Source organism: Callorhinus ursinus, unplaced genomic scaffold (assembly GCF_003265705.2).
Source record: "Callorhinus ursinus isolate GAN/ISIS: 27379988/994484 unplaced genomic scaffold, GSC_fseal_2.0 scaffold10, whole genome shotgun sequence".
NCBI lineage: Eukaryota > Metazoa > Chordata > Mammalia > Carnivora > Otariidae > Callorhinus > Callorhinus ursinus.
The window spans coordinates 5,303,966-5,317,124 of NW_027397072.1; the positions used below are offsets into that span (position 1 = coordinate 5,303,966).

At 43.8% G+C, this 13,159-nt stretch overlaps 1 protein-coding gene across 12 annotated transcripts in view; it reads left to right on the plus strand.

Moving 5' to 3' along the window:
• Nucleotides 1-13,159, plus strand: part of RNF144A (ring finger protein 144A) — a 114,562-nt gene that overhangs the window by 16,040 nt on the left and 85,363 nt on the right. Inside the window, exons 1-2 of one of the 12 annotated variants that reach the window (XM_073896956.1) lie at nucleotides 10,213-10,253; nucleotides 10,505-10,702. The exons of 9 other annotated variants lie outside the window; for them this stretch is intronic. The gene's annotated coding sequence lies outside the window, so the exon portion shown is untranslated. Of the gene's footprint in view, nucleotides 1-10,079; nucleotides 10,703-13,159 lie in introns of those variants that run through there. 2 more of the 12 variants (XM_073896965.1, XM_073896954.1) reach the window with 2 other exon arrangements.

Consider the following 13,159-nt stretch of genomic DNA (forward strand, 5'->3'; position numbering starts at 1 on the left):
TGTAGGAACTAAGGTAAAGGGCCTTTAGGGTGAGGTTTTAGGTTAATCTGGCTAGGAGCTGAACTGTGTTCATTGTGTGCTGAAGTTGTAGGTGCCAGAGGCTTCAGTTGCTCTAGGGTTCTGTTTTCATCTGCCCTGTGGTCCTTGGGGTTTTCTCCCTGTTGAGTTGTCCCGGTTCATGGGTGGTAAGTTGAGGGGCAGGGGAACATTCTGTACTCTCAGGATGAACCCTCTGTCTCCCAGCAGGCCTGTGTACCCAGCCCTCTCCAGGGTTTCTGAGCTATTTTGTCCCTCCTTGGGTGAGCTGAGGAGGATGCACGGCTGGAGTCAGGTCACTGCCCTTCCTCAGGTTAGGGGAGGCCTGCAGGATGAGTCTGTGTCACGTGGACCACTCCAGGCATCCTTCATCTGGTCACTTTTCCCTTGGCCTAAACTGGGAATGGGATTTTCTCGGCTCTTTGTGTGAGAACCTGGTGGGATTCCCCTGGAGCGGGCGATGTCAAACCCACGAAACTGTGGCTCCCTCAAGACTGTGGCTCCTAGAGGTTTCTTTTTCACTCTTAAGCTAGTTCAGACTCAGCCTCCCAGCAATTCATGAAAATTACCGTGCAGGTGTTTCTGTAAGTTGTGGCCCCGGTAGATTCTCCTGGTGAGCAGACCTTGGCTGTGACTCCGTCTCCCCTCTCTCCAGATTTCGGGGGTTGGTTTGCCCTGTGACCCATTTTCTAATGGTGGAAAGAAGTGCTCTGTTGTTCGTTTGTCCAGCCTTTTCTTGGGAGGATGTGACCAACAGCTTCCCTGTGTCGTACTTGGTGGAGCTGAAACCTCAAGCTCCCGCCCTCAGAGTTTTATACCCACATGTGCTCTTCTTCCTTGCTCTTGTTTGTTCATTTACAAGCCCTGTGGAGGCCTGGCCGTGGTAGTGGACACAAGGCTCTCGCTGCAGTGTGAAGCTGGCCAATTTTGTGCGTGTGGGCTTTGACTTTCTAACCTGTAAGTAAAATGTAATGAGCCCACTATTCCCTTCCAGCTTTGGCTCCAACATTCTGTTTCTTCTAGATGACTTATGATACCTTGCAAAATATTCTGCAGTGGTTTTGTGTTCAAAATTCTCAGTCGCCTGATAACCTTTGCACTATTAAGCAGAAAATGATTATCTGGATAATCTTTGCATGGATTGTTTCATTTCTCTGTCATCTATGGGCCATGATATAATTGGTTTACAGATATTAGGCCTTCAGATATTTTTGGAAAAAAAAACTACAGTGAATGACTTGGAGAGAATATTTCCAGGAAATATTTGATTTAAATGTTAGTTTTTAAAAATGAAGTACAAAAGAAGCCAGACACAAGTCACTTACTGTGTCACCCCATTTTTATGAAATATCCAGAATAGGTAAAACCATAGGGATGGAATGTAGATTGCTGGTTGCCAGGAACTGGGTGGTGGGCGGTGGGGTGGAGAATCCCTGTTTAATGGGTGATGTGTATTATTTTGGGGTGATGGAAGTGTTTTGGAACTGGAGGTGCTGATTGTACAACATTGTGAATGTAGTAAATGCCCACTGAATCGTTCACTTTAAAATGGTTAATTTTATGTTATGTGAATTTCACTTCAATAAAAAATATGTGGTACATTAAAAATTCAAAAATCTAGCAGTACAAAAACTTTTATAGTGCAAAGCAATTCTTTCTCCTGCCCCTGGCCTTTAGCCTCTAATCCATTTCTTAAATATACTTGCACGCCAGCCCCCCTCACCTCCTTTTGTAAATGGGAAATACTGCGTACTGCTTTTTGCTACTTAATCTGAAGATTTTTTTCCTTATCAGCCATAAAATGTTACCTTATTCCTTTTCAAACTATATAGTCAAAGGAATTATTTTCTAAGTTCTTTAAAGTTGGTGTATTCACTGTTCCAATCTTCTTTTTTTCCTTCAGTAATGACTGCCTCTACTCTAACAGGCTTCTTATTTTGTGCCTAACTCGGTATCCAGTTGGGTAAATCAGTCCGCTCTTTGTGTGAGCAGGTTTAAAGCTAAGAATCAGCTTCATTTTTATGAGTCATTTCTCAGAATCAGGAGTGATGGTAGAATTAGCCAAATGCCTTTTATCACAACAAGAGAATTAAAAAAACAACTCATTTAATGAATTGATAGTCAATGAGCCAATGAATTTGTTCCATAGCTAATTTCACAAATGTCTTGATTATTGGAGAAACTATTTTATTTTCTCCCAGAGAAGACAAGTGTGGAATAACTCACTGCAGGGCAGCTCTGAGGGGATGCCTGTGGGGCCCTCTGTCCCCCAGCGTGCAGGACCATTACTGTACAATGCCTACAGACAGAGATGGCTTTCTTGAAGCTAGACAAGACCTCTATTCATACTAAAGTCAAACAAATCACATATGCGAAAGCCTCCACTCATCTTGGCTGCTTAGCCTGAAATGCATAGAACTGTGTTGATTTTGGGAATAGTAACTTGCATGTTGGGCAGCAGCTAAAAGAAATTCTCAACTTGGAAATTGAAAGATTGGTGAGAAGCAGAAGGATTGCCTTTGGATTCCTTTTGTGTCTGTGTATAAGGAGTTGTAGGTAAGTGGGGGTCTTGTTCTTCATGAGCACAATTCTGTGCTGCTGGCTGGTTGGCACCAAGTCTAAAAGTGCATTCACCATGGAGAGGAGACAGAGAGACAAGGAGGAGAAGGGTGAGCTTCCACTGACTCATCCCTGTATAGATGTCAGAGCAGGCCCCACACCGAGGATTTGCTGCAGGGACCTGAGAATGCAAAGCAATGGGGCCTTTTTGTGTGATTTTAATTCGGAATTGCAGTATGTTGTACTTAATGTGATCTTTTGTGAGGCCAAACAAAAATAATTTTTTTTTCTCAATGTGTATTTTCCCATGGGCAATATTCTACATCAGAAATCTTTAGCTCAAAAAAAAAAAATGTCCTTAGGTCTAAAAACTTAAAAATGTTCAATTAGGAATAAAATGAAAAGTAATATTCCCTTTAGTCTAAAGTGATTATCAATGGGTTTTCCCTTTTTCTGCTTTCTTCTAGAAAAATTATGTGTGAGTGTATTACTTAAATTTATGTTCACAAGTTGGATTGTTGTATAAATTATCTTATACTATGACTTTTTATTTGCTGTTATGTCTTAGACATCTCTCCATACCAACCCATGCAGGTCTGGCTCATTCTTGACTTTCATGGATGACACCGTATTATTTATTCACCTTGTCCCTCTTGATGGGCAGTTAAGTAGCTTTCCAGTGTTTGCTCTTGCAAAGCATGCTACCAAGAATATGTTTTTACAGACATAGGAAATATTTTTGTCAGTCTATCTGTAGAATAAATAGGGTGGCACGGGTGGGTCAAAGGTGTGCATGCTTTTTTAATATGTATTTTTAAAGATTTATTTATTTATTTGAGAGAGAGAGAGCAAGGGGATGGGCAGAGGGAGAGAATCTCAAGCAGGCTCCATGCCCAGTGAAGAGCCCGGCTTGGGGCTTGATCCCACAACCCTGAGATCATGACCTGAGCCGAAATCAAGAGTCAGATGCTTAACCAGCTGAGCCACCCAGGTGCCCCTGCATATTTTATATTTGGATCTATTTCTAAATCATTTTAAAAATGGCACCTATTGTTAAACTCCTAAAACAATAAACGAAAATTCTTATTACACCACATTCAACAATATTGAGTTTTTATCCAGCAGTGTTGAATTTTTAATCATTGCTGGTCTGATGGCATCTTTTTTCTTCCTTAGTTTTGAGGTTTGCTTTGAAAGGCCTTTCCCCTCCTGGGTTATAAATAATTGAGCTTTTTTTTTTTTTTTTTTGGTAAAGTTGTAGTTTTACCTTTAGGCATTGTTAGGAAACAAGCCTGATTTTTTTCCCACTTGTAGCCTTTGTCCCAACACTAGTTAATGAAGACCTGGTCTTTCTCCAGTTGTTTGGAGACACCACAAAGAAGTATTTATCTGCGTAGCGGACGTGGAGTGGTAGAGGGTAGAGGCAGGAGCTCTGCTCTGAACCGACTCGAGCTGCCCCTGCCTGGCTGTCTGGCCGCGGACCAGGGCTTGACGCGGCTTCTCTGGCATGAGCGCAGATCTTGTGTGCAGCGACTACGTTCTTGCCAGTGCTGCATCTGCCACCAGGCCTGAGAACATACTTATCAGGGTGGGGTTGATACCTCTTTCTCCTCCTTGCTGCTCCTCTTCCTCCCTAAACGTGCCCTGCTCCCTTGAGACAGGAGCACCAGACTTTCCCGTCCCTGTTCCCTCCTTTGAGTCTTCTGCCTATACCCCACCTCCTCCCCGCCCCCCGGCCCCCCTCTGTGCCCACGGAGGATTTTACCAACAAATCCACTGTCTTCCTTCCCTTCCCGTTACTGCTTTTGCTGTTTGTCCATCTACACAGAAGATCATTCTGAAACTAGGATCCCGTTTCTCCCTGGGTCTCCTTTCCAGTCATCTTGTCTTGCATCTTATGTCAGCTGCCCCTTCCTGGAGGGATGCCTGCTGATTCTGACATCTGGACATCCAGCGCCCACTCTGATCACCATCCTCCCTGAGTGCAGCTAGTCCTTTGGCACCTGCTCTTCAGAAATAGTTGTCCCCACTGAGACTGTCAGCCCTCTTTCCTTCTCGGTGTTAACTGCCCCCGTATGTTCTCACTCCCTTTCTTTCTGGAAAGTGGTCCTTTCTCCTCCTTCCATGGTTACCTGGAAAAACCCAGCTTTGGCTAAAATGCCGTTTTCTGCTACTGTGTCCTTGCCCCTGAGCTACTGCTGGGGGGGGGGGAGCGGTGCTGGGGGTGAGGACATTCATCCTGGTCCCCTGCTGCTCCGTTTCTGACCACAGTGCTCCCTCAGCAGGTCCAGCAGTCCTGATGTTTATCTGAGTGTGCATATGTATGTATAGATAATATCTGAGTGTGTGTTTGTATGTATGTGTATGATACCTGAGTGCATATATGTAATATCTGAGTGTATGTATATATAATATGAGTGTATGTATAAATGTGTGTATATAATACCTGAGTGCATATATGTAATATCTGAGTGTATGTATTTATGAGTGTATATATAAATGTGTGTATGTAATACTCGAGTGCATATATGTAATAGCTGAGTATGTATTTATGAGTGTATGTATAAATGTGTGTATGTAATACTTGAGTGCATATATGTAATATCTGAGCATATGTATATATGAGTGTGTGTAGAAATGTGTATATATAATACCTGAGTGCATGTGTATATATATATATATATATATATATATATATAATATCTGAGTGTATATATGCATATGTACATATAACACATTTCTAAAGGTTTTGAATGCTTATCCCTAACCCTAATTTCTTTAGTGATTCCAGCTGTTCTTCGGTGAATTACTTTCACAGGGAATAAAACTATACATAACTCAGTAACAGGACCCATTTATGTATTTATGCACATACAATTGGTGAAAGAAATAAATGAGTAGAATAACTTTTTTTAAATTCTATTTTATTATGTTATGTTAGTCATCATACATTACATCATTAGTTTTTGAGGTAGTGTTCCACGATTCATTGTTTGCGTATAACACCCAGTGCTCCATGCAGTACATGCCCTCCTTAATACCCATCACCGGGCTAACCCATCCCCCCACCCCCCTCCCCTCTAGAACCCTCAGTTTGCTTCTCAGAGTCCATAGTCTCTCATGGTTCGTCTCCATCTCTGATTTCCCCCCCTTCATTTTTCCCTTCCTACTATCTTTTTTTCCCCCTAACATATAATGTATTGTTTCAGAAGTACAGATCTGTGATTCAACAGTCTTGCACAATTCACAGCGCTCACCATAGCACATACCCTCCGCCATGTCTACCACCCAGCCACCCCATCCCTCCCACCCCCCACCACTCCAGCAACCCTCAGTTTGTTTCCTGAGATTAAGAATTCCTCATATCACTGAGGTCATATGATACATGTCTTTCTCTGATTGACTTATTTCACTCAGCATAACACCCTCCAGTTCCATCCATGTTGTTGCCAATGGCAAGATTTTGTTTTTTTTTGATGGCTGCATAATATTCCATTGTGTATCTATACCACATCGTCTTTATCCAGAGTAGAATAACTTCTTTAATGCATACTTTTGCACCAGATTGGCTTTCTCAGGTTATCCCAAACAACTGAGTCCTCTGTTCATAATTCGATGTAGTGTCTGTGTTCATATAAAGGAGTGAATTAATGAAATTATATTGAAATGAAATTGAAATTACCATAGGGGCATACTGTTATGAAATGAGAAGACTTATCCCATGCTTTAGTATATCATTTTTGCTTCCAATGACAAACTACTACTTCAAGTGGCAGAAACCACTAAAAGCAGTTTTTTCTTTAAGCACTTAAAGGTTAGTGTGTAGATATGAAGATTCCTACCGAGTCTGAACTCTTTGAGAGCAAGGTCACATGCCGTCGATTTTTTAAAAAAAAATTTATCTATTTAATTTAGATGTTGAGGGCAGAGGGAGAGAGAGAATCTCAAGCAGACTCCCTGCTGAGCATGGAGCCTGCTGTGGGACTAGATCTCAGGACGCTGAGATCATGACCTGAGCTGAAATCAAGAGTCAGACACTTAACTGACTGAGCCACCCAGGCACCAGCATCCCATCCATTTTTAAGTTTCTTTCTTTTTTTTTTTTTTTTAGTAATCTCTACCCCCAATATGGGGCTTGAACTTACGATCCTGAGATCAAGGAGGAGCCTATCAAGAGTAGCATGCTTCTCCAACTGAGCCAGCCAGGCGCCCCACGTTCCATCCATTTTTGTATCACTCCTACCCAGTATCTCAGCAGATGGTAGGAGTGCAGAAAAGGTTGATAGCTGAGTACTTACCATTGGCGTTTGGGCTGCACCAGCAATCTGTGCATTCCTGGTGCTCTGCAGAACTGTGCGCTAACAATAGCAGGGCTTGTGGGGAAATGTCAGGACAGGAACTGACCACTCACACCCCCTGCAGCTTTGTAGGCAGGGCCGTGCTAAGACCAGTGCCTGGTACCCGGGCCAGTGAACTGTGGCTGGAGGCTGCCGCAGCTCAGACTCCACATGGACGGAAAAGGCACCGTGGGAAACGCTGCCGCACTTTACTTCCCGCCTGGTTGTCGGGCTGGGGCACCGCAGGTGCGGGCAGCTCCCTCGCCATGGGGTTCCGGGAAGGTGGGGTCAGGGGGCTTTGCAACCTGCCAACAGCCTGAAAGCCACACGGACTCACAGCACGCCCCTTTGGGTGGAGAGATCTGCAGGCAGCCTCCCTTTCTACATCTTTTTCAAAGGCAGCTAGAAAAATCTCCTGTTGCCAGTGCACCAGCTGAGCAGAGAGCTTTTCTTTCCTGCTGAAGATCATAATTCTGTCTACTGGCTCTTCTTACTTGGGAAAAGTGGCAGAAGCAGGTAGTAAGAGACTGTATTGTATTGTGTTTTGTTGGAAGGGTCTGAATTTATTGCCAAGTAAAGGGAGAGAGTATTGCCAAGTAAAGGCAAATGCGGATCAGGTTTTCTGGAGTCAGTATCTTGATGTGTCAAGGCCAAGGAGGTGCAGCTTTCCACAGGTGAAGAGGCTTGCTCTGTGCCAGAGCCAGGCAATGCTGGGGGCAGGCCGAACGCTCAGCCTTCAAGTGGAGGCTTTGGACCCAGGAGCCTGGTTTTGAGCAATGCAAGAGTTCTCTTGCTCAGGCTGCCTGTGGGAACACTTGTCATTTTAGTTGAAGAGCAGCAAGGAAGGAATAGCTGTGGGTTTATCCACCGGGGTGTATCTCATGTCTACTCAGATTTAAACGTTTGCTGCTCTCTGGTATCCCTCTTTGAAGTGACTAGAAAAACTGAGTTGATTTTGTTCTTTGCTCCCTGACCAGACACGCCTAAAAATAAGCCGAATTCAGATGTTGGTGTTACGTTCCTGAGCAGAAGCTGTACTTGAGAAAAGAGTTTGGGAAATTCAGGGGTTATCTTGCCTTACTCTTTTAAGCTTTTTCCAGTTGATGTTTTTTTTGTTTTTTTTTTTTTAAGTTTATTTATTTAAGCAGTCTTTACAATGTGGGGCTTGAACTCATGACCCCGAGATCAAGAGCCAAATGTTCTACCAACTGAACCACCCAGGTGCCCCTGATGTTTCTTTTTTAATAATAGTTTCATTGAGGTACAATTCACCATTTTAAAGTACAGTTGACCCTCGGACAACATGGGTTTGAAATGCACAGTCCACTTATACATGGATTTCTTTCAGTAAATATGGTACAGTTCTGTCAATGTATTTTCTCTTCCTTATGATTTTTTTTAAAGATTTTATTTATTTATTTGAGAGAGAGAATGAGAGAGAGAGAGCACATGAGAGAGGGGAGGGTCAGAGGGAGAAGCAGACTCCCCGCCAAGCAGGGAACCCGATGCGGGACTCGATCCCGGGACTCCAGGATCATGACCTGAGCCGAAGGCAGTCGTTCAACCAACTGAGCCACCCAGGCGCTCCCCCTTATGATTTTCTTAACAGCATTTCCTTTTCTCTACCTTACTTTTTTATTAACGAATACAGAATATAATGCATCTAACACACAAAATATGTGTTAATTGAATGTTGAATATTTTTATGTGCTTATTGGACATTTGATTATCTTTTTTAGAGAAATGTCTAGTCAGACTTTTTGCCCATTTTTGATTTGGGTTGTCTTTTTACTATTGAGTGGTAAGGGTTCTTTATATAATCTAGATAGACACTAGGGCCCTGTCAGACGTATGTTTTATATGTATTTTCTTCCCTTCTATGGGTTGTTTTTAAATTTATTGATGGTGTTCTTTGACACCTGAAATTTTACAATTTATTATTTTATTCTGCGTGCTTTTGGTGACATATCTAAGAAACTGGTACCTAATCTAAGGTCACAAGGATTTACTCCTATGTTTTCTTTTAAGAGTTTTATAATTTTTGCTCTTACATTGAGGTCTGACCCGTTATGAGTTAATTTTTTGTAAAGGTATGAGCTCTGTGTGGTGATTCATTCTTGGTGCGTCTGCACCATTTGCTGAAAAGACTGTCACTTACCTTTAAAATGTCATAACATTCCTGTCAACAATCAGTTACCCATTAATGTATGGGTTTATTTCTGGACTGTCAGTTCTAATCCAGGGCTCTATGTGTCTGTCCCTATGCCAGGGCCACACCATCTTGATTACTGTAGCTTTCCTTTTCTTTCTTTCTTTTTTTTTTGACATCAGGAAGTGTGACTCCTCCAACTTTGCTTTTCTTTTTCAAGGTTCTTTTGTCTTTTTGAAGTCTCTTGGATTTTCATATGGATTTTAGGATCAGCTTGTCAATTTCAAACCAACAGAAAAAAAAGGACCTGGGATTTGAATAGACATGACATTGAATCTGAAGATCAAGTGGGGGAGTGTTGCTGTCTTAACAGGATTGTTGTCCCACCTGTGTGCACAGGATGTCTTTCCATTTCTTTAGGCTTTGGATTCTTATACTAATGTTTTGGTAGTTTTCACTGTACAAGTCTTGCCCATCTCTTGTTAAGTTTATTTGTAAATATGGTATTCTTTTTGATGCTATTCTAAAATGGGTCTCTCTCTTTTTTTAAGATTTTATTTATTTATTTGACAGAGAGAGAGAACACAAGTAGGCAGAATGGCAGGCAGAGAGAGAGGGAGAAGGAGGCTCCCCGCCGGGCAGGCAGCCCGATGCGGGGCTCAATCCCAGGACCCTGGGATCATGACCTGAGCAGAAGGCAGACGCTTAACCGACTGAGCCACCCAGGCGCCCCTAAAATGGGTCTCTTCTAACAACAAATTTTTTTACTCCATTCTACCAATTTCTGCCTTTTGATTGGTGTGCTTAGATCATTTTATATAATACATGGTATTATATAAAGGTAGAATTTATGCCTACCATTTTGCTATTTGTTTCCCATGAGTCCTCTGTCTTTTCCTTTATTCCTCTGTTGTGCCTTCTTTTATGCTAAGTAGTTTCTAGTATACCATTTTAATTCTGTTGTTTATTTTTTTAAATATATTTTTCAATTATTTTCTTAACGGTTACTTTAGGGGTTACAATTAAAATAGTCTTGTCTTATTTTTAAGCTTTTCTGCGGACTTGAATCTGTCCCTGTAGGAATCCAACTGGGAGAACTCTGATCGTTGTGACTAGAAAGGGAGGGGACAGAAAGTCAACCAGGGACTGTTTGTTCTCTGAGAATTATCTGTGTGAGTCGATTTATTTGTTAACTTCTTGGTGGGGTTGGGTTGTTTATACTACAAACCTCTCCGCTGAACTGTGATACTTCCCAAATGTTTGATCTGACACAGTTTTTAGTAATCTGATGGATCAGTAGCCTTCCCACCCGGCTTGGAGATCGGAGAGGCCAGCGCTGGGGTGGTTGGAAGTCAGCATGGTGGTCCTCGCTTCCTTCTCCTACAGTCTCTTCTCTGAGGTCCTGCGCTCTCATGTTTCCCAGGTGTCGAGCCCCCTACTGAGTCTGGTACGCTCCCAGCTCCCAGGTCTGGAGGGACCCCAGTGCCTGAGGCCTTCTCCCATGGCTCCTCATGGACAGCCTGTCATGAAGGGAGGAGCCAGCTGAATGCGCGTAAGCACATCAGGGCACCAGGATTTGGCCAGAAGACAGTTCCTCTCCTCCCCTCAGGAATTCTCGGAGGTAATTTTGGAATTTGGAAAATGAAGGCTTGAAAACTTTCATTTATGTCTTAGTAGAATCTCAGCCACTGGGAAGACGAGAGCCTCGCCTGGGTGGATTTCTCGGTACCTCTTAAGCTACACCATGTAAGCAATTACCTAGTACGCTTCTCCTGAATTAATTTTAAGGATGGTTTTCAACATATTATGTTAAGCTGTTATAGTAATTAATATTTTATGAAGATTTCCACAAGAGTCCTCATTTGCTGCTTATAACAAGCTGTGAGGTTGATATTGCTAGTCTCATTTGGTAGATCAGGAGACAGGTCTAGAAAGTGTGTCCAGGGTCGCACTGATTCATTGATTCACTGAGAACCCAAGGGCTGTGCTCCTGGGTCCTGTTCTAATTCAGGACACACACTGATCACAACAGACACAAATCCCTGCTTTCATGGGGATCCTGGTTTAGTGGGGGTGTGAGTGGAGGATGGGGGTGGGAACAGGCATGGAGATAGACCACAGACAGCTGACAGCTTGAAGAAGGCAATTACATGTTTCGTTACAAGGCATGAATGTAGTGGAGAAAAGAAAAAGCAGACCAAGTTTAGGAGGGTGGGGCAGGTTGCAGTTTTAAAGGGAGTGGTTGGGAAGGTGTCATTAAAAAGCTGACATTTGAACATGGATTTAAGGAGTTGTGCTAACTAACCGCTTGGCGTCTGGACAAGAGCATTGGAGTTAAAAGAAGAGGTGGGTGCAGAGGTTCACTGGTGTGTTGGAGAAAATACCAAGGAGGCAGAGTGGCTGGAGGGGAACCAGCAGAGAGCAGTGAGTTGGTGGGGGGAGGTGGTCAGGAGGTAACAGGAACCTGACCATGTCTAGCACTGCAGACTATTGGGGAATTCTAGGTTTGATGATGGGAAATCAGTGCAGGGTATTAAGCAGAGGAGAGACAGGATCTGTATTCCATTTTATTTTTTTAGGATTTTATTTATTTATTTGACAGAGAGAGCATAAGCAGGGGGAGTGGCAGAAGGAGAGGGAGAAGCAGGCGTCTCGCTGAGCAGGGAGCCCAATGTAGGGCTCAATCCCAGGACCCCGGGATCACGACCTGAGCCAAAGGCAGACGCTTCACTGACTGAGCCACCCAGGAGCACCTGCATTCCATTGTAATAGACTCATTCTGGCCTCTGTATTGATATAGGATGTAGGGGGTGGAGGATGTGGGTAGACTAGGAGACCATTTAGAAGCCAATAGAGAAATCCGTTACAGTAATTCAGACAAGAGATAATGGTGGCCTGTCCTGCTGGTAGCAGTGGAAGCAGTGAAGAGTGGTCACATTTTGGATGTAGTTTGAAGACAAAGTTCCTCAGATGTCCCGGCAGAATGGGTGTGGGGTGTGAGAGCCAGGTACATGTCTGTAAGCATGTCAGGGATTTTAGCTGCTGTAACTAGACAGAGTTGTCACCCACTGAGACGGGGAAGTCCGCAGGTAGAGGAAGTTGGGGTGCAAAAAGAGATCAGAAGTTCGGTTTTGAGCACATTGAGAGATTCTAAGACAGATGGTGAGTGGACAGTTCTGTACAGATCCCACAGTGGAGGACCGTAATCTGGGCTGGGGTGTAATGGGAGTCTTGGGCCTGTGGATGGTATTTAAAGGCATACAATCAGATGAGATCCCAGTGAAAGGAGAGTTTTGAGAACAGGGCCCTAGGGCATTTCTAGCTCTTAAGAACAAGAGAAGAGGAAGAGGCAGCAAAGGAGACCAAGCAGGAACAACCAGAGATGTCGAAGAAGACCAGGAGGGTGGCATCTCGGAAGCCACAGGAAATCATCTCAGAAGCAGGGGGTTATGAGCGGATGGTCTAGGTGACATGAGGACCGAGAGTCCTCTTGGGTCAGTGCCATGCAGGTCATTGGCGGCTTTGGTAAGAAGAGTAAAATGACAGGTGGGTCCGGTGACTGTGGCAACAAAAAGTGCCATGGGAGTGGGTTCAGAGGGAAGGACGGAGGGGAGGAGTTGGAGACAGGTTGTTGACAACTGACAGCAGAATTTTGGGTGTTGTCTGGGGTAAATAAGGCCAAGAGCATTAATTTTCACTTGGAAACATTAGCATTACACTTACAGGCTGGTGGCAATGGCTCAGTAGAGAGTGGAAAGCTGATAATGCAGGGTGGGGGTTGTTGCAATCATTCCTTGAGCAGGTGAGAGGGGAGGTGCATCTGCGTACAAGCATACTTGCTTTAGGAGGCACGCAGGTAAGTGTGAGGGGGATGGACTAGCGTCAGATATGTGGGGGCCCAGGGGTGGTGCTCACTCTGCAGTTTCCTTCTGATTGCGTATATTTTCTTTATGAAATAGGAAACAAGGTGCCCAGCTGAGAGGGCCGTGGTGGGGGAGGGGTTGCAAGTTTGGGGAGACAAGGGAAGGAGTGCAAAGCCCTCTACAAAGAGTGGGCACATGGGAGCAAGAGCCCTGGG